This window comes from Cupressus sempervirens, chromosome 7 (genome assembly GCF_028749045.1).
Source record: "Cupressus sempervirens isolate cs-2001-9-10 chromosome 7, ASM2874904v1, whole genome shotgun sequence".
Lineage (NCBI taxonomy): Eukaryota > Viridiplantae > Streptophyta > Pinopsida > Cupressales > Cupressaceae > Cupressus > Cupressus sempervirens.
The window spans coordinates 835,273,150-835,291,178 of NC_143124.1; the positions used below are offsets into that span (position 1 = coordinate 835,273,150).

Consider the following 18,029-nt stretch of genomic DNA (forward strand, 5'->3'; position numbering starts at 1 on the left):
CAAATTATCTTATAAGATCAAACAAGATTCTTCCCTAATAGCTTGATCCTAGAAGGCATTGTAATTTCTCAAGAACTAATACAAACTTTGCAAACCGATAAGGAACTAGGTATTGTAATTAAATTACACATCCAAAAAGCATACGATATGGTCGATTGGAGATTCTTATGTAAATGTTTGTAAGCCTTTCATTTCTCCAAAACATATATAAACATGATATCTTCAAATACATTTCGACAACTAAACTTTCACCATTAATTAATAATCACCCATAAGTTTCCCTCCCCTCCTCTAGAGGAGTCAAGCACAGTGATCCTATCTTGTCTTTCCTTTTTGTTATAATGAGAGAAGAATTGGATAGGTAGATTATGAAGAAGCATATTGAAGGTGTAATATTATTTCAGTTATCACACACAAATAATTTGTAGATGATACTATCATTCCAAGACAAGCACTAAAATAGAAGCCCATAATTTTAAGAAAAATATTGATCTTTTTATGTAAGCAGCACATCAAAAATTAAATGTAGATAAATTTGAAATATACTTTATGAATTCTTATAAGAATATCAAACTTAAAATTCGTAATATCCTAGGTTCTAGAGAGAGTAAGTTTCCTTCCAAATATCTAAGAATCCTTTTGGATACTAACACTTGAGTAACAAAATTAATGGAATAAATTTATGAGAAAGTTTCTAATAGGAAGGGTTATTAGAAAGGCATATGCTTATCTAGTGCAGTGAGGGTAACAATGATTAAATTAATTCTTTTAAGGTCATTCAGATATATCAAATATCAACACTTCCTATATTAGGGAAAAACAAATCTACATTAGACAAACACTTTTCAAGCTCCTTTTAGAAAGGTTCCTCTTAAAATAAGAAACTTCCTACGATTGAGCAGAAATATATTTTTTCATTGCAAGATAATGGTGGGTTAGGTATTAAGAACCTCTTACGGAAAAATATGGCCATACAAGTGATTTTTTTGGAGTATCATCCAAGATCCTAGAAGAAAATGGGCCTCCATTGTCATAAATAAATATGTAAAGGATACATGTTGGATAAATATCTTTAGATCTTACAACCTTAAAAAAGGCTTCAGAATTTAGAATTTTGTTAGTGTGCATAGACAATTGATTAATGAAAAGTTATCATGGGATGTTGGGAATGGTGAGAATGACTTTTTCTGGGAAGACTTATAGTCACTATTAATTATTCTATTGGGCTAGGTTGGTAATGGAGGAATATCAATAGTTTAAGAAGATAGGTTGGTAATGGAGGAATATCAATAGTTTAAGAAGATAGGTTGGTAATGGAGGAAAATCACAAAATGTCTTTGCCTATATATGGATGGTTCAATCTTAACTTTGATGACATGTCTAGAGGTAATTTAAGGAAAGTTGGCATTGGTTTCTTAGTGAGTTATCAGACTAGAAATATTTATACCAAATTGGCCAAACCTATCAATGAAACCACATATAATATGGTTGAATACATAGCATTTATTATGGGACTAAAGTTGTGTAAGGATATAAATATTCTCAACCTTGAATTTAGATGTGGTTTACAAATTAGTATTTATGCATTAACATTTAGGAAAATTGTTCATTTGAGATTGAATTCTTACCTTAACAGAGCTCTTTGGCTCTTTCACCAATTTATTTAAATATATATCACGAAAATATACAAACAAGGAAACAAGAAGGTAGATATTTTTGCAATTAAAGGAAAAAATGAAGAAAATATTAAAGAAATTCTAAAAGAGACTATTTGAAACTAATAGAGCCCTCCTAGATTAGAGTAATTTAATCTATATACACACTATGTGTTATCCTCTCTAATACACTTTAAATAGTCATCAATTTGTCATTAATATTTATCTCCATACATGCCATCTTATGATGAAAGAACTATTTAAAAATTCAAAGATATCTAAATAATATATTTCCTTTGCCGATAATAAAAAGTGAAGATGATAGGTAAGAGCTTACAACACAATGATAACTTATGAACCTTTCAACTGGGAGATCTTGGGATTAGATTTACATGAGCTTAACACATAATAATAATTAATTTTAGAAAATAATAATTACTTATTTGGGCTTCATCCTATTTCTTATAGGAAGAAGAATTAGATGTAATGTTTCTAGCATCCATATCGAAGGAGATTCTTAGGTAATTATAAACTCTTGTCTCTCATGGTCTTCTCAGGCCTGGAAATTAACCTATATCCTTCAACAATGTTGGGATTTAATTGACTCTTTTCATGCTACTTGTCTCTCTCATACTCTAAGGTAGGGCAATAAATTGACTAATTGTCTAGCTAATCTTGGTTGTGAAGGCTCCATATTTGAATCTTTCCATTCAGAGGATTTTTTTTTTTTAAATTCCCATGCTTAGAAGAGTGTCATACTTAGGACACAAAGAAGATGAATGAACCGTAATAGAAACTAGTGCTATAGTTGTTCGACACACTTTTCATTTATTTGGCTATTTTTTTTCATACTCTTTGTACACGAGGATTCATCTTTTTATTGAAAATGGAAGGTATGGAGTTGGCCTTCATGGTTCGTGTCCCAGATGTTGATTTGGATGGTATTTTTCTATTTCACAAATGCTCCAATTAGACTGGTAGTTCAATGTTCTCTTGATTTTAGTTAAATCTTCCAGGAGGAGAAGTTCATGTGCATAATTACACCCTGCTCATTGCAGTGTATAATTGGACCCTGCTCATTCCAGAGTATTTGTATATACCATGTTTTGGGAACTCTTTCTTAATGCAGAGTAATTGAATTTTGTTGTAGGTATGTCTGGTACAACCTATCAGTCTTCAACATTTTTATACTTCGGCAAGGATTTAGAGTTTTCTTGCTAGTTCTTTCTTTGATGAGCCCTTGAACTAGTTTATTAATAAATATAATATATAAGTGCTATGTCACTTTTTGATATTTAAAAAAAAAGCATAATTATTCATGAATTATTCAATTAAAATATTTTAATCAATTTTGTAATAATTTTTGCCCTTTTCACTAATGACAACACAACAATAACAATATATAGATGAATATCTTTGATCATCCCAACTATTCTATTATCCCAAAATTATTCTCATCTTCGCAGAAGATATAAAAAATAGCTCACAACAATACACAATGTTTTTTAATAGACATGTGGAGCATCCATTGTCCAAACACCTCCAAGAACTTCCTATACCAACTTGAAAACATGATACCTTCCCTTTCAAAATTTATCACCTCATATCCTTATAAGGTTCCCTACACACTTCAATACCCTAATTGACTCCACACATACATGTTGTCTTCACAAGACTCTATTGAATCATAGGAACATAACACTTCACTTGTTGATAACAAATTCCTCCTTGACAAGATGTTACCATCATAACCCCTCTAACCATACCAACTGAATCATTGTTAGAAATATGTAATACTGACAGGGGGGTGAATAATTATGTCAAATGTTTTACCAACTATGGATAACAATAACACTCCTTAAACTTACATAGATGATCAATCTAGAAAGTAAGTTCATAACTATAACACAATGAAACTCATAATAGCAATTTTTGTTAACTAGAAAAATCTTGGCCAAGGAAAATTCCTAGTGGGGATGGTACCCAACATATGATCCACTAATGGAAACTATTTTGTCAAAGATCTTGACCATATTAGGAGTCTATTACATCTATATAACTTGTATATGTTCTTGTTACAGGACTAGGCCTTATTAGAACCCTCAAACCAATTAAGAGTTATGCTTACAATACAAAGTGAAAGATGATCTCACTTATCAAACATATGCATACAACTATACAAATCTATCTGTAGAGATATATATGAAAGCCTTTAACTTCTTATTGATATCTTCAATATTTGATCATATCATGTAGTTCATCTTCAAATAAATATCATACAAATTCTTTTCTCTGATGTGAACATCAATTTTTCATATATATCAACCAAATAAAGTGCACATTGAAACAATATATCATTACAATATAGTGTTAGACATCACTAAACAAAACGAGAGCAGCTTTATAGAAGAAACTTTAATTCTGCTAGCCTTGCTACCTCAAATGGTACCAAATCTTCAATTTAGATTATTCCAAATTTGTGTTAACATCTAGAATGTTGTCCCAATCTTTTTACATAATTATTTTGCAAGAAAAAAAAAAACCTTAACCAAAATAGGTCAACAATTTTTTCTTTACATAATTTTTTCCTATCAAACCTATTTCTGGTAACTTGCTCATCTATCATCGAAAACTTATCATTTCATTCAATGCTCTTACACACGTTCTCTCTAGTGTCCATGCTACCTTCTTCTAAGCCTTTAGCATTTCATGCTCTTCCAATGAATCTCATCAAACAAAATAAGTTACCTATTCGTTGAATTCATGCTTTATAGTTAGTCAATTTTCTAAGTAATATTTCTTTAGACTTATTCAAGACATTTTTACCGTACACTAATTGTCAATCTTATGCATGCAACAGTCATAACTTTTTATTTCTTGATGCTAGGAGCTTACCCCCAAGCTATTTGATGTCATGTTAATGCCAAAACACAAGTTTTTTGATTAAGGTAAAAATAGGTTTCAAAGGGACCCAAAACACACATAGTATCTAATTAAAAAGTATAAACAATAATGTCAAAAATAAGAACTATGTTAGAATTAGATAAAACCCTACAAAACATCCAACAACTAGCATCTAGAACTAGCACAAAACAAAAATAAAAATAAATAAGAAACAAAGAAAGAAAGAAAGAATATAGAACCCAAACCTAAGACATCTTCTTAAGATCTTTCACAGCTTGAATCTCCCTCACAACAAGAGTAGCCCCAAAATTCTTCCAAACCATGGTGTTTGTCTTCCTATTGAGTCTTCCCCTCATTATTTTTATAGGCCCATCAACATCATCTTGTTGTTCTTTGTCTTTTCTATTTATATCTATTTCAAGATGAGTAACCCTGCAAATCCATCTTGCCTTTACATTTTGTAATCTTCGAATGCAAGAATCAATATATTGTCCCTATTCTTTACAATTTTGCCTTCCCTCAAAATCCTTCAATTACACTTCATTTCTGCAAACTATTCTCCAAGCAATCCACCTTCTCTCCAGGGGAAATAAATTAATTGTAAACCAAGGTATCAAATGGCGAAGTGAGATCAGTTTATCCTTTCTTTGGAGAGGATGCCAAAGCACAAGTTTCTACCACTAGCATAGCTAGGTTTGGCATGATGCACTTTCTAAAAAAATCTCCACATGAAAATTAATGCATTGTCATTAAAACTTATAATAAACATATGGTATAAAATTTGCTCTCACTTTACTCTAAATAGCTCATACTATCATTGACCATTTTAAACACTCTCATTGTAGTATGTTTTTTAGTATCAACTATATTTGTGTTCCATTTTCATTCTACCATAATTATATAAGATCCTATAATCAAGAGCTATTCATAAACCATCGCACACATGCAGTTTATGACCATAATGAGATCTAATCATAAGCTAATATTCATTATGTAAAAACCTATAAATATATGTCAACGGCAAATGAAAAAGAAATATCTATGACCATGTTTATGTTGTATCTCACAAACTATATATAGAAGTTTGTGGTATCTCCCAAACTATATATGGTACCTAATCATTAAGTATCCTACAGATGTAGTTTATGACCACAATCAAGACCCAATCATAATTTTAATGTCCATAATGTAAGAATCTACACAAAAAATCTCAAGTTAGCATCATTTGAAATATCTAGTACCATTTATATGTGGTCTCTGAAAAATTATAGAAACAAACTAGAAATTTTTATTTTTTGAGTCAAACATAGTGGAATAATAGATTAGAGATGTATACTGAGAATCACTATTTATTACAAGTACACCACATTACAATACTAATGAAGAAAATATAAAACGATATCTAAAATCAGATAATTTTCTTAACTTATAAAATTTGAGTAACGTCTTGATATAAAGAAAACTTGTCTTATAATTAAATGGTATGGAAAAAAATTCTAATAACCATATTACATTCATGAAAACATTTTTTAAAAACCATATTACATTCAAAGTCTATCTGAAGGTGAGTGGTAATTCAATCTAAATCAGCACAACTAACTATAAAATCAAATACATTATTACAATAAAGTAAAAGTAGAAGCACATATATAAGTTTGTGCCTCATTTCAAGTATAAGGTAATAAGTGAGTTTCATTTTTCTTAATAATGAGAACTCTTTTATTTTCTACACCTTTATTAGATCAACAAGAATTTTAAATATCTGATGCTTGATCTCCTTGTGAGAATATGTAAACCCATCTCCAAGTATATAGTAAAATTGCACTCCTCTAGTACTATTGACACATATCTTTTCCCATTCAACAAAATTAATATTTGATTTCAAAAAATCTCTTGTAAATTCTCTCAATAAGTTATTATCGAGTGTGACGATTTGATTGATGGCCTTGCTTTCTGAACAATTTGGATGATCACCCTTATAACAAGAAATAGCTGAGGCAATCTTTCCATGGAGCCTCTCATCCTACAATAAAATTAGATATACATAAATATTTGATTTTTCAAAATATCTTTTTCTAATTTTTTATTTCTATAAAAGGGAAAAGAGTAAAACCTCAAAATCTTTTATATCATCAATCAACCACATACACACTCGCATGAGTTTAAAAAATCTAGATTTGTCAAGGGATATCTTCTCAATATCATCATCGCATAAATTAGGAGATGCTAGTAGCACAGTAGGTAGAAATATCAGTCCAAATCCAACACATAGTTCAGCAGACTTCATGTACTCATTGTAGGTTGGAAAATATCCTGTCAGTTTCCAGCGTCCCTCCTCAAAGCAGGCTTCTATATAATCTGCCCACTGAAATACAATATAATGTATATGTTAAACTAATCTTCTAAATTCATCCCATTGTCATTATAATCATGTTTTACTTGTAAATATTTGTAGCAATTTAAAATATAAATACAAATACAAATATTTCTTATATTGATATTGTACTAGTTCAATCTAAAATGACATACTATTATTTTAGCAATTATAATATGTTATTATAAATATATATTTCTAAAATTGATAAGAAAGAAATAATTTTAATAGCAAGTAAATTTTTGATATTGCTATTGGGATTTAACTTTGTATCTATTTTTGAGTCAAACACATCTACCCGACTCATGTAGCCCATATGTCATGAGAATGAATGGAACATTTAACACCTATTAAATCTAGGGTATGTGTAATGGTTCCAAATTCCTAGAAATCTCAAGCATCTAATATAGAGTTTTATTTGACTTCTCAATTTCTATAGAATCTATATAAGACTTTAAAAAACATGCATAAAAGGTATTGGAGAAGTATACATACCACTTTTGTAAAAAAAGGCATCATGTCATGTCCTTGATATTTAGTAGCATCTATTGCCATTTCATGAACTGTTTTAGAAACAAATTCAAAGCATGTCTTCAAGTTGTTGGGAATATTTTCTATAATAGAAACATCCCAATTTTTAGAAATGGCATCTGTAATACATTTGAGATCCTCAAGTGTTGCATAGTCATCAAAGATGTCATCCAGTATTGTAATAAGTGTGGTGGACTTTGCAATAGCTATTCTACTACTAGAAAACTCCAACTCATCTGTAGAAGCAACTGCCCAAAAAAGATATTCAATATATTGCTCCCTTGTTGCAATCAGATTGGATATGCCAGATTCAACCCACCAACTGCTATGAAAACTAGTATTTATTAGAAACATTCTAAAAATAACAAAAATTTGAAATAATATAAATTTTAATATATGATAAAGTTTAAAGATATAATCATAGGCAACATAGAGTGAAAAATGGGAAAATGAAACTCAAAAGTTATATAATTATGTCACCATTATTTATTATAATTATTTTTTATTGTCAAAACATAAATTAAATTTTAGGAAACAAATCAGTTTTAGAAATTATTGAGAATAAATAGTAAACTAGAACATGATCTTTTCAAGCTCTTGGAAAGAATGAATTGTTTTCTTGGAATAGTTTTTATGCCTTAAAGGTTATAGTAATATGTATGGAATATTATTGAAAATAAAACATTCTAGATATCTCTTTGTAACTTGAAAAATTACCTTGAGAGATTTTTCATCTCCAGCTTATATTGAAATTGTAGTATATTAAAATCCAATTTTGCAAGTTCTAAAATCCTTTTGTCTTTCAACCTAAAAATATTAATAAAAATATATAGTTAATTTAAATAAATAAATAAATAAAACTTAAAAATAAAGAAACAATATTTTAATTCTACCTGTCATTATCTAAATCACAGATTTCTATGAAATTTTATGCCTCCCATCTAGTAAAGGTTCGAGGCCATTCATATGTAAGAGCATACTCCACCTATATGAGAAAGAAAAATTAAAAATATATAATTTAATAATCAAATTCTAGTTTATAGTTGGTTAAAATACACAGTTTTAAATTATTTGTAATTAAAAAATATAAAGACTAGAATGAATCACCTCTTTAATAAAACTCCTGTTAAATGTATCTCCAGAAATTTCTAATAATTCTTTAAGGTATCTAGTGCTAAATGCTTTAGCCTCTTCCATAATGATTTCTCCAGGGAATGCCAAACTGGATAGTCTGAACAGGTTGAGCATACTTCTCATCACTTTCTCTTCCTTATTAGTGTCCTCATCGTTATTGTCTTTATTTTCTCCACAGAGGAGGAACACCCCAGTATTGTCCTTGAAATTGTACAACGTGTCTTCTCACCGTACAAAACGTAAGGAGTTATTGAGATACAGATAAATATATCAAGAAGTAAAGATAGAAATTTGATTTTATCAATACACCTTGATATTAGAATTGAATGTTCCTTCAAAATAACAATCAAGATAAATACATGATATGTTTCTCAAAAATGTCGAGGAAAAACTCGCGCTCCATAGATTTTCAAAATGTGTTAATTGGTATAACTATAGAAGATCTGATGCTGCGATCAAAGTATTCTTAAAAGTAAAACTCTAGTTCCACCGCTGTTTACAGGAATTACAATTAAAACTTTCATGCATAGTTATCGGCATTCTTTTGTAGTTTGTTAGTAGTTTATTTTTAAATTCTTAAATTTTCTCTTTAGCAAGACATGGAATAATGCTAAAATCACTGTCAGAACTCCAAATCTATATTTTGATCTATGTGTTAGGGATTAGTTTTAACAATTTTCTTATTTGAATAAATGTATTGGTTGAATATCAATTGTGGTTGGAATAATATATCAATTTTTTTTCTCTGCAGTAAAACAAAGCCTCCCCTGTTCTGAATATTATCATTTTAATTATTATGTTGCTACTATTGTCTAAATCCTACATTTGGTATCAGAACTGAAGGTGTTTGAAAGACAACAGCATGGCAAACAATTTGCAAATCCCAGAGTTTGATGGAGTTAATTACCAATATTGGTCAATCAAAATGAAGACTTTTTTGATTGGAAAAGATTATTGGGAGATCGTTGAATCTGAATATGAAGAGCCTACAGATTGGAATACTCTCCAACCTAATGATAGGAGATTGAATAAAGAAGTTGAGAAAAAGAATGCAATGGCATTGTTTCACATCCAAATAGCTCTTGATAAGAGCTTGTTTCCCTGAATTGCTGATGCAAAAACAACAAAAGAGGCCTGGAAGACTCTAAAAGATGCTTACCATGGCAATGATCAGAGCAAGGTTGTGAAGCTACAATCCTTGAAAAGAGAATATGAGAACTTGAAGATGAAGGAGACAGAGAGTGTGGGAGATTTCTGTGTGAGAGTGAAAGATGTGACTCATAAAATGGCCACTTTGGGTGAATCTATTGCTCAAGAGCAAATAATACAAAAGGTATTGAGATCTCTAACCCCAAGATGGAATATTGTAGTAATTGCCATAAAAGAAAGCAAAAATTTAGCTACCATGGAGTATGATGAATTGGTTGAATCTCTTATATCACATGAGGATAGAATAAGGGACACATCTACCAGTGTTAATGAGAAGGCTTTGGCTTCTCAATTGCAAATTTCAAAGAATGATGGTGCTAGCAGCAGTAGTAACAAGAACAAAGGCTTGGGAAGGGGCAAAAATCAGAATTTTTTAAGAAGATCTAGAGGAAGAGGAGGTGCTCAAGGAGGAAGAGGTACAGGCAGATTTGATAAAAGGAACATCCAATGCTATCATTGCAATAAGTATGGACATTTTGAGAGAGAGTTTAGACTGAAATCAGGTAACAATAATGCAAATTATGCCCAACAAGATGAGGATCCTTCCTGAGGTAATTTATTTTTGTGTTATGGGAAAGGTGAAAGTAATGTGAATGATGTTTGGTATTGGGATTCTAGATGCTCTAACCATATGTCTGGTAACAATGAAATATTTTCAAAGCTTGATGATAGTTACAGATCCAATATTACCCTTGGTAATAACAATACTATGGATGTTGCGGCCAAAGGAGCCATGGATGTTCAAACAAAAGAAGGTATGAAAAGTGTTGAAGATATTTATTATACTCCCAAGTTGAAGCATAATTTATTGAGTGTTGGGCAGCTATGTGAGAAGAATTATAGAGTGGTATTTAAGAACATCAAATGTACTATCTCTGATAAGAATTAGAGAAATAAAGTGATTACAGTTGTTCCTATGATAAAGAATATGATGTTTCCTTTGAAGTTTGGTGAAAATGACAATCAGCTTGTCAATATGGGCAATGAAGACAAAAGTTGGTTGTGGCATCTCAAGTATGGCCATTTGAATTTTAATAGTTTGAAGAATCTAAAATCAAATGCATTGGTTCTTGGATTGGCTAAGGTTGAAGAACATAAAAAAATTTGTGAAGGGTGTACAAAAGGGAAGCATGCTAGAGAACTATTTCCAAAAGACAATGCATGAAGGGCCCAACACCCGCTTCAGCTTATTCATTTAGATATTTGTGGTCCTATGCAAACACAAAGCTTGGGTAAGTCATCATATTTCATTACTTTTATTGATGATTACTCACGCATGTGTTGGGTGTATTTTTTGAAAACTAAGGATGAAGCCTTTGATACACTTAAGAGATTTAAAGCTCATGTAGAGAATGAGAAAGGGAACACAACTAGATGTTTGAGAACAAATCGTGGAGGAGAGTTTTGCTCAAAAGATTTTCAGAATTTTTGTGAGATGAATGGGATCAAAAGACAACTCACAATTGCATAGACACCCCAACAGAATGAAGTGGCTAAAAGGAAGAACCGTACTGTAGTAGAAATGGCAAGGAGCATGTTACAAACCAAGGGTTTGAACAATTCTTATTGGGTTGATTCAGTTGCTACAGCCGTATATATTCTAAACAGGAATCCTACAAGTGCCCTACATAAGATGACTCCATATGAAGCATGGTATGAGAAAAAGCCTAACATAAATCATTTTAAAGTCTTTGGTTGTTTGGCTTATGTCTACATCCCTGATCAAAATAGGTAAAAGCTAGATGGTAAAAGTGAATCATGTATTTTTGTGGGCTATAGTGAGGAAAGAAAAGCTTATAGACTATTCAATCCTATTACTAATAAGATTTTTGTTCCAAGAGATGTGATTTTTGATGAAGGGGGAGTTTATGGTCATAAAAAATAACATGTTGGAAAGCAAAAATCAGTTTTGGGTGATGATGATATTGCTGATAATGATAATGATAAGCCAGCTAATGGTTCTATCTCAAGATCACCAAGCCCACCAAGAAACCCCTCACCAATACCAATAGCAAGTCCATCTTCAAGTCCTCCAAGAAACATAAGAAGATTGAGTGATATCTATGAGAAATGTCAAAATCAAGCACATGAAGAAGATCCAATAGGTGAGACAGTAAATTTTGCATTACTTGCTAAAGCTGATTTTGAGCCATCATGTTTTGAAGATGCATGTTCTAATGAGGTTTGGATACAAGAAATGAATGAAGAGATGGATTCCACTGATATGAATGAAACATGGGAGCTTGTAGATCTTCCACATAAGAAGAAGAAGATTGGCACAAAATGGGTCTATAAGATCAAGTATAATAGTGATGGGAGTGTTGAAAGACACAAGGAAAGATTGGTTGCTAAAGGTTTCACTCAAAGGTATGGCATTGATTATGAAGAAACTTTTGCACCAATAGCAAGACAAGAAACTATTAGGATGCTAATCTCTCTTGCTGCTCAAAAAATATAGAGTACTCATCACATGGATGTGAAAAGTGCCTTCTTGAATGGGTACTTAGAAGAAGAGGTATATGTGGGACAGCCACAAGGTTTTGAGATTCAAGGCAAAGAAGATTATATATACAAGTTGAAGAAGGCTTTTTATGGCCTCAAGAAAGCACCACGTGCATGGTATGCAAGAATAGATGGATATTTTCAACAGAATGGCTTTCAAAGAAGTAAGAGTGAACTTACCCTTTACTACAAACAAGAAGGTAATGAAATTCTCATTGTGAGTTTGTATGTTGATGATTTTTTATATATGGGTAGTAGTTCAAAGATGAAATATGAATTTAAAGTTGCTATGATGAATGAGTTTGAGATGAAAGATTTAGGTCTCATGAAGTACTTTCTTGGCATGGAGGTTTATCAAGGTAAAGATGAAATTTTTATTTGTCAAGAAAAGTATGCAAAAGATATGTTGAAGAAATCTGATATGGCTGATTGTAAACCTCTTTCCACTCCAATTTCTCATGGAGTTATATTATGTAGAGATGATGGTGCTCAAATTCTTGATGAGACATCATACAAGAGCATTGTGGGGAGTTTGATGTTTTTAACTCACACAAGGCCTAATATTGCTTATTCAGTTTTATTGGGTTCAAGGTATATGAAAAATCCATCAGAGGAACATATGAAGGCAGCCAAGAGAATTTTGAGGTATGTGAAAAGCACAATAGATTTTGGCATTCACTATTCTTCTAATAAGTTTGAGCTTGTTGGCTTTAGTGATTTAGATTGTGAAAGTTGTTTGGATTACCGAAAATCTACATCTGGTAATTGTTTTTCCTTGGGTTATGGTTTAATTACATGGAGTTCAAAGAAGCAAAGTATGGTTGCTCTCTCTTTTACAGAAGAGGAATATGTTGCGGTCACTTCAGCTGGCACACAAGCTTTATGGCTTAGAAGGCTTCTTGAAGAAATTAGAGAGATACAAGTTCAGCCTAATGTGATTTTTTGTGACAACATAAGTGCCATTAAATTGGCCAAGAATCCGGTCCATCACAGGAAGACCAAACACTTTGATCTGAAACAACATTTCATAAGAGATTTGGTACAAAATAAAGCAGTTGAGTTGAAGTACATCAGTACAAAGGAGCAAATTGCAGACATCTTCACAAAGGCAATTGCAAAAGATCAGTTTTTGGCACTTAGAGATCAAATTGTTAGTCCTCTTAGCATCAAGGGGGAGTATGTAGAAGATATGATGCTGTGATCAAAGTATTCTTAAAAGAAAAACTCTAGTTCCACCACTGTTCACAGGAATTACAATTAAAACTTTCATGCATAGTTGTTAGATTGTATAGTTATCGGCATTCTTTTTTAGTTTGTTAGTAGTTTCTTTTTAAATTCCTAAATTTGCTCTTTAGCAAGGCATGGAATAATGCTAAAACCACTGTCAGAACTATAGATCTATATTTTGATCTATGCGTTAGGGATTAGTTTTAACAATTTTCTTATTTGAATAAATGTATTGGAAGAACAACAATTGTGGTTGGAATAATATATCAGTTTTATTTCTTTGCAGTAAAACAGAGCCTCGCATGTTTTGAATATTATCATTTTAATTATTATGTTGCTGTTGTTGTTTAAATCCTACAATAACACACCATAAATAAAGTGAAAACAATACCTGGAGACATGTCATAACAATGAAGTATAAGTATTCTGAGTCCCAAAGCTGTGGCATTCAAATGTTTTGTAGCACTCTTGCAGCCTAATCCTATACCCACAGTTCCATCCCAAGAGCTGCACTCATTGTACATAGTATTTTAGTATAATTTCTAATTTTAGGTTTAACAATCCAAATGTTAGCATTAAGAGACAATAGGGTTTTAACAGACAAGTAAACATAATCAAGAGCTTCTTTAATCTCAGCCTGAAAATATCGCTCAATGCCAAGGCATTGCAATGCATCAACCATCTCGAGCTGCTCGATTAGATCGCCATCTCTATTTTGCATTTCTTTTAACAATATTTTGACTTGTTTCACAAGTGTTTCAGCATGTTCACGGTATTCAGGTTCCTGAAGGATGATTGTAGAAATAAAAATAGGAATACAGATAGAAAAATAGTAGAAGATTGTAGAAAGGAAAATAGGAACATAGATAGTTACTTACCCCGTACGACATCTCCATAGATTGAACAAAAGCATCGGCCCACTCATTAAATGCATGGGCTGGAATGGAAGAAACAGAAGAAATGTGGTCTCCTTTCAAATTCGACATTGCAGAAGCACTAAAGATAGTTTCTCTTAAAATAAATATGATATTCAAATGTTTAATGTTTGTGCTCAACTCTTCAAGGGTACTTCTATTTATAATGCTCTTCGTATGCTTTGGCTATTTGTTTTCACACTCTTTGTACACGAGGATTCATCTTTTTATTGAAAATGGAAGGTATGGAGTTGACCTTCATGGTTCATGTCCTAGATGTTGGTTTGGATGGTATTTTTCTATTTCACAAATGCTCGAATTAGACTGGTGGTTCAATGTTCTCTTGATTTTAGTTAAACCTTCCAGAAGGAGAAGTTCATGTGCATAATTAGACCCTGCTCATTGCAATGTATAATTGGACCCTACTCATTCTAGAGTATTTGTATATACCATGTTTTGGGAATTCTTTCTTAATGCAGAGTAATTGAATTTTGTTGTAGGTATGCCTGGTACATCCTATCAGTCTTCAGCATTTTTATACTTTGGCAAGGATTTAGTGTTTTCTTGCTAGTTCTTTCTTTGATGAGCCCTTGAACTAGTTTATTAATAAATATAATATATAAGTGCTATGTCACTTTTTGATATTAAAAAGAAAACCATAATTATTCATAAATTATTCAATTAAAATATTTTAATCAATTTTGTAATAATTTTTGTCCTTTTCACTAATGACAACACAACAATAACAATATATAGATGGATATCTTTGATCATCCCAACTATTCTATTATCCCAAAATTATTCTCATCTCCATAGAAGATATAAAAATTAGCTTACAACAATACACAATGTTTTTTAATAGACATGTGGAGCATCCATCATCCAAACACCTCCAAGAACTTCCTATACCAACTTGAAAACAAGATACCTTCCCTTTTGAAATTTATCACCTCATATCCTTATAAGGTTCCCTACACCCTTCAATACCCTAATTGACTCCACATATACATGTTGTCTTCACAAGACTCTATTGACTCATAGGAACATAACCGTTCACTTGTTGATAACAAATTCCTCCTTGACAAGATGTTACCATCATAACCGCTCTAACCATACCAACTAAATCATTGTTAGAAATATGTAATACTGACAGGGGGGTGAATAAGTATGTCACAAATGTTTTACCAACTATGGATAACAATAAAACTCATTAAACTTACATAGATGATCAATCTAGAAAGTACGTTCATAACTATAACACAATGAAACTCATAACAGCAATTTTTGTTAACTAGAAAAATCTTGGTCATGGAAAATTCCTAGTGGGGATGGTACCCAACATATGATCCACTAATGAAAACTATTTTGTCAAAGATCTTGACCATATTAGGAGTCTATTACATCTATATAACTTGTATATGTTCTTGTTAGAGGACTAGGCCTTATTAGAAGCCTCAAACCAATTAAGAGTTATGCTTACAGGGTGAATGCATAAAGTTGGGTTGCAATTCTACGGAAGTCAAATCCACGAAATGAGACCTCTTAGAAACGGGTACCTGATTTTAAAAAATGGGCACCCATTTTCGGCTCGGGTGCCCGACCCTAAATTTAAAAAATGGGTGCTCGTTATTTTTAAAAATTGGGTACCCATTTTTTATTTTCAAAAAATGGGTACCCGTTTCTTAAAAAGTCTTTTTTTAAAGTTTTCGGCAGATTTTACATGCCGCTTTTAGCTTTTCAAAATGGGTACCCATTTTTTGAAATTTAAATAACGGGTGCCCGTTTCTTACAACATGAGGCAGGATTTTTTTTCCTGTCTCAGATTTTGGTTTGGGATAGGCTTGCTGAGACCAAGCCTATGCCTTGGCGTCTCAAGATTTGGCTAAGGCATTGAACTGACAAATTCATACCTTGCAATAATTTTTAGAGGGTCTTTCCGATCAAATTTTTTTACGAAACAAAAACCCATTAGAGCTCTCACTGTCCTACTTTCAGAAATATAAATTTTATAGAGTGATGATTTTATTTACTATTTTTTTTTAATTTTTTAATCAAAGGTGGTACCTAAATGTAAAATAGCAACGTTCACTAAAACTTTAATAACTTTTATATTTTATATTTTTTCTTAAATTAATTTATATGTCATCAATCTACATTCAATTCTTTTGAAGAAAAAAAATTGAAAAAAGTGTAATTTTGATCAAATTATGGTGTCCGTACTTGAGAGGTTTAAAAATTTTCCTTTATAGCCAATTAAAAATTAATTTTAAAAAAATATTCATTAAAAAATTCAAGAAAAATATTCTCATCAATTTTTAGTGTGTCAGGTAACTCCATTTAAAAGGATTCACAAAAATTCATTCATTTGTGTCAAATTATGGTGTCCGTACATGAGCATGGTATGGTCCTAAAACAAACATTTTGAAAAAGTGGTTTTTAAATATCCATAGCAAAAAAATAATCTATCATATGGGTATACAAATAAATTACATATTCAAAAAGAAGATTACAGGCACTACAATTTTTATTTTAGTAATTTTTTTATATTTAATCTCTAAATGGCTTAAATTTTGGCATCAATTGACAAAATATTTCAAAAACAGGAAAAACACTTCCACTTTTTGGTCAAAAGTGAGACCCAACTTCTTGCACTGACCCTACAATACAAAGTGAAAGATGATCTCACTTATCAAACATATGCATACAACTATACAAATCTATTTGTAGAGATATATATGAAAGCCTTTAACTTCTTATTGATATCTTCAATATTTGATCATATCATGTAGTTCATCTTCAAATAAATATCATACAAATTCTTTTCTCTGATGTGAACATCAATTTTTCATATATATCAACCAAATAAAGTGCACATTGAAACATTATATCATTACAATATAGTGTCATACATCACTAAACAAAAAGAGAGCTCCTTTATACAAGAAACTTTAATTCTGCTAGCCTTGCTACCTCAAATGGTACCAAATCTTCAATTTAGATTATTCCAAATTTGTGTTAACATCTAGAATGTCGTCCCAATCTTTTCTTATAATTATTTTGCAAGAAAAAAAAAATTCCTTAACCAAAATAGGTCAATAATTTTTTCTTTACCCAATTTTTTCCTATCAAACCTATTTATGGTAACTTGCTCATCTATCATCGAAAACTTATCATTTCTTTCAATGCTCTTACACACGTTCTCTCTAGTGTCCATGCTATCTTCTTCTAAGCCTTTAGCATTTCATGTTCTTCCAGTGAATCTCATCAAACAAAATAAGTTACCTATTCCCTGAATTCATGCTTTATAGTTAGTCAATTTTCTAAGTAATATTTCTTTAGACTTATTCAAGACATTTTTACTGTACACTAATTGTCAATCTTATGCATGCAATAGTCGTACCTTATTAGTTCTTGATGCTAGGAGTTTATCCCCAAGCTATTTGATGTCATGTTAATCCCAAAACACAAGTTTTTTGATTAAGGTAAAAATAGGTTTCAAAGGGACCCAAAACACACATAGTATCTAATTAAAAAGTATAAACAGTAATGTCAAAAATAAAAACTATGTTAGAATTAGAT

At 31.3% G+C, this 18,029-nt stretch overlaps 1 pseudogene across 1 annotated transcript; it reads right to left on the minus strand.

Moving 5' to 3' along the window:
• Nucleotides 1-3,856: 3,856 nt before the first annotated feature.
• LOC149549981 (longifolene synthase-like) lies at nucleotides 3,857-14,553 on the minus strand (annotated as a pseudogene). Its single transcript, XR_016354160.1, has 10 exons — nucleotides 14,415-14,553; nucleotides 14,139-14,320; nucleotides 13,928-14,043; nucleotides 8,572-8,819; nucleotides 8,358-8,449; nucleotides 8,182-8,271; nucleotides 7,429-7,786; nucleotides 6,673-6,924; nucleotides 6,175-6,582; nucleotides 3,857-3,885 (listed from the first exon to the last, which is right to left on the minus strand). The product of XR_016354160.1 is annotated as a longifolene synthase-like (transcript).
• Between the last annotated feature and the right edge of the window lie 3,476 nt (nucleotides 14,554-18,029).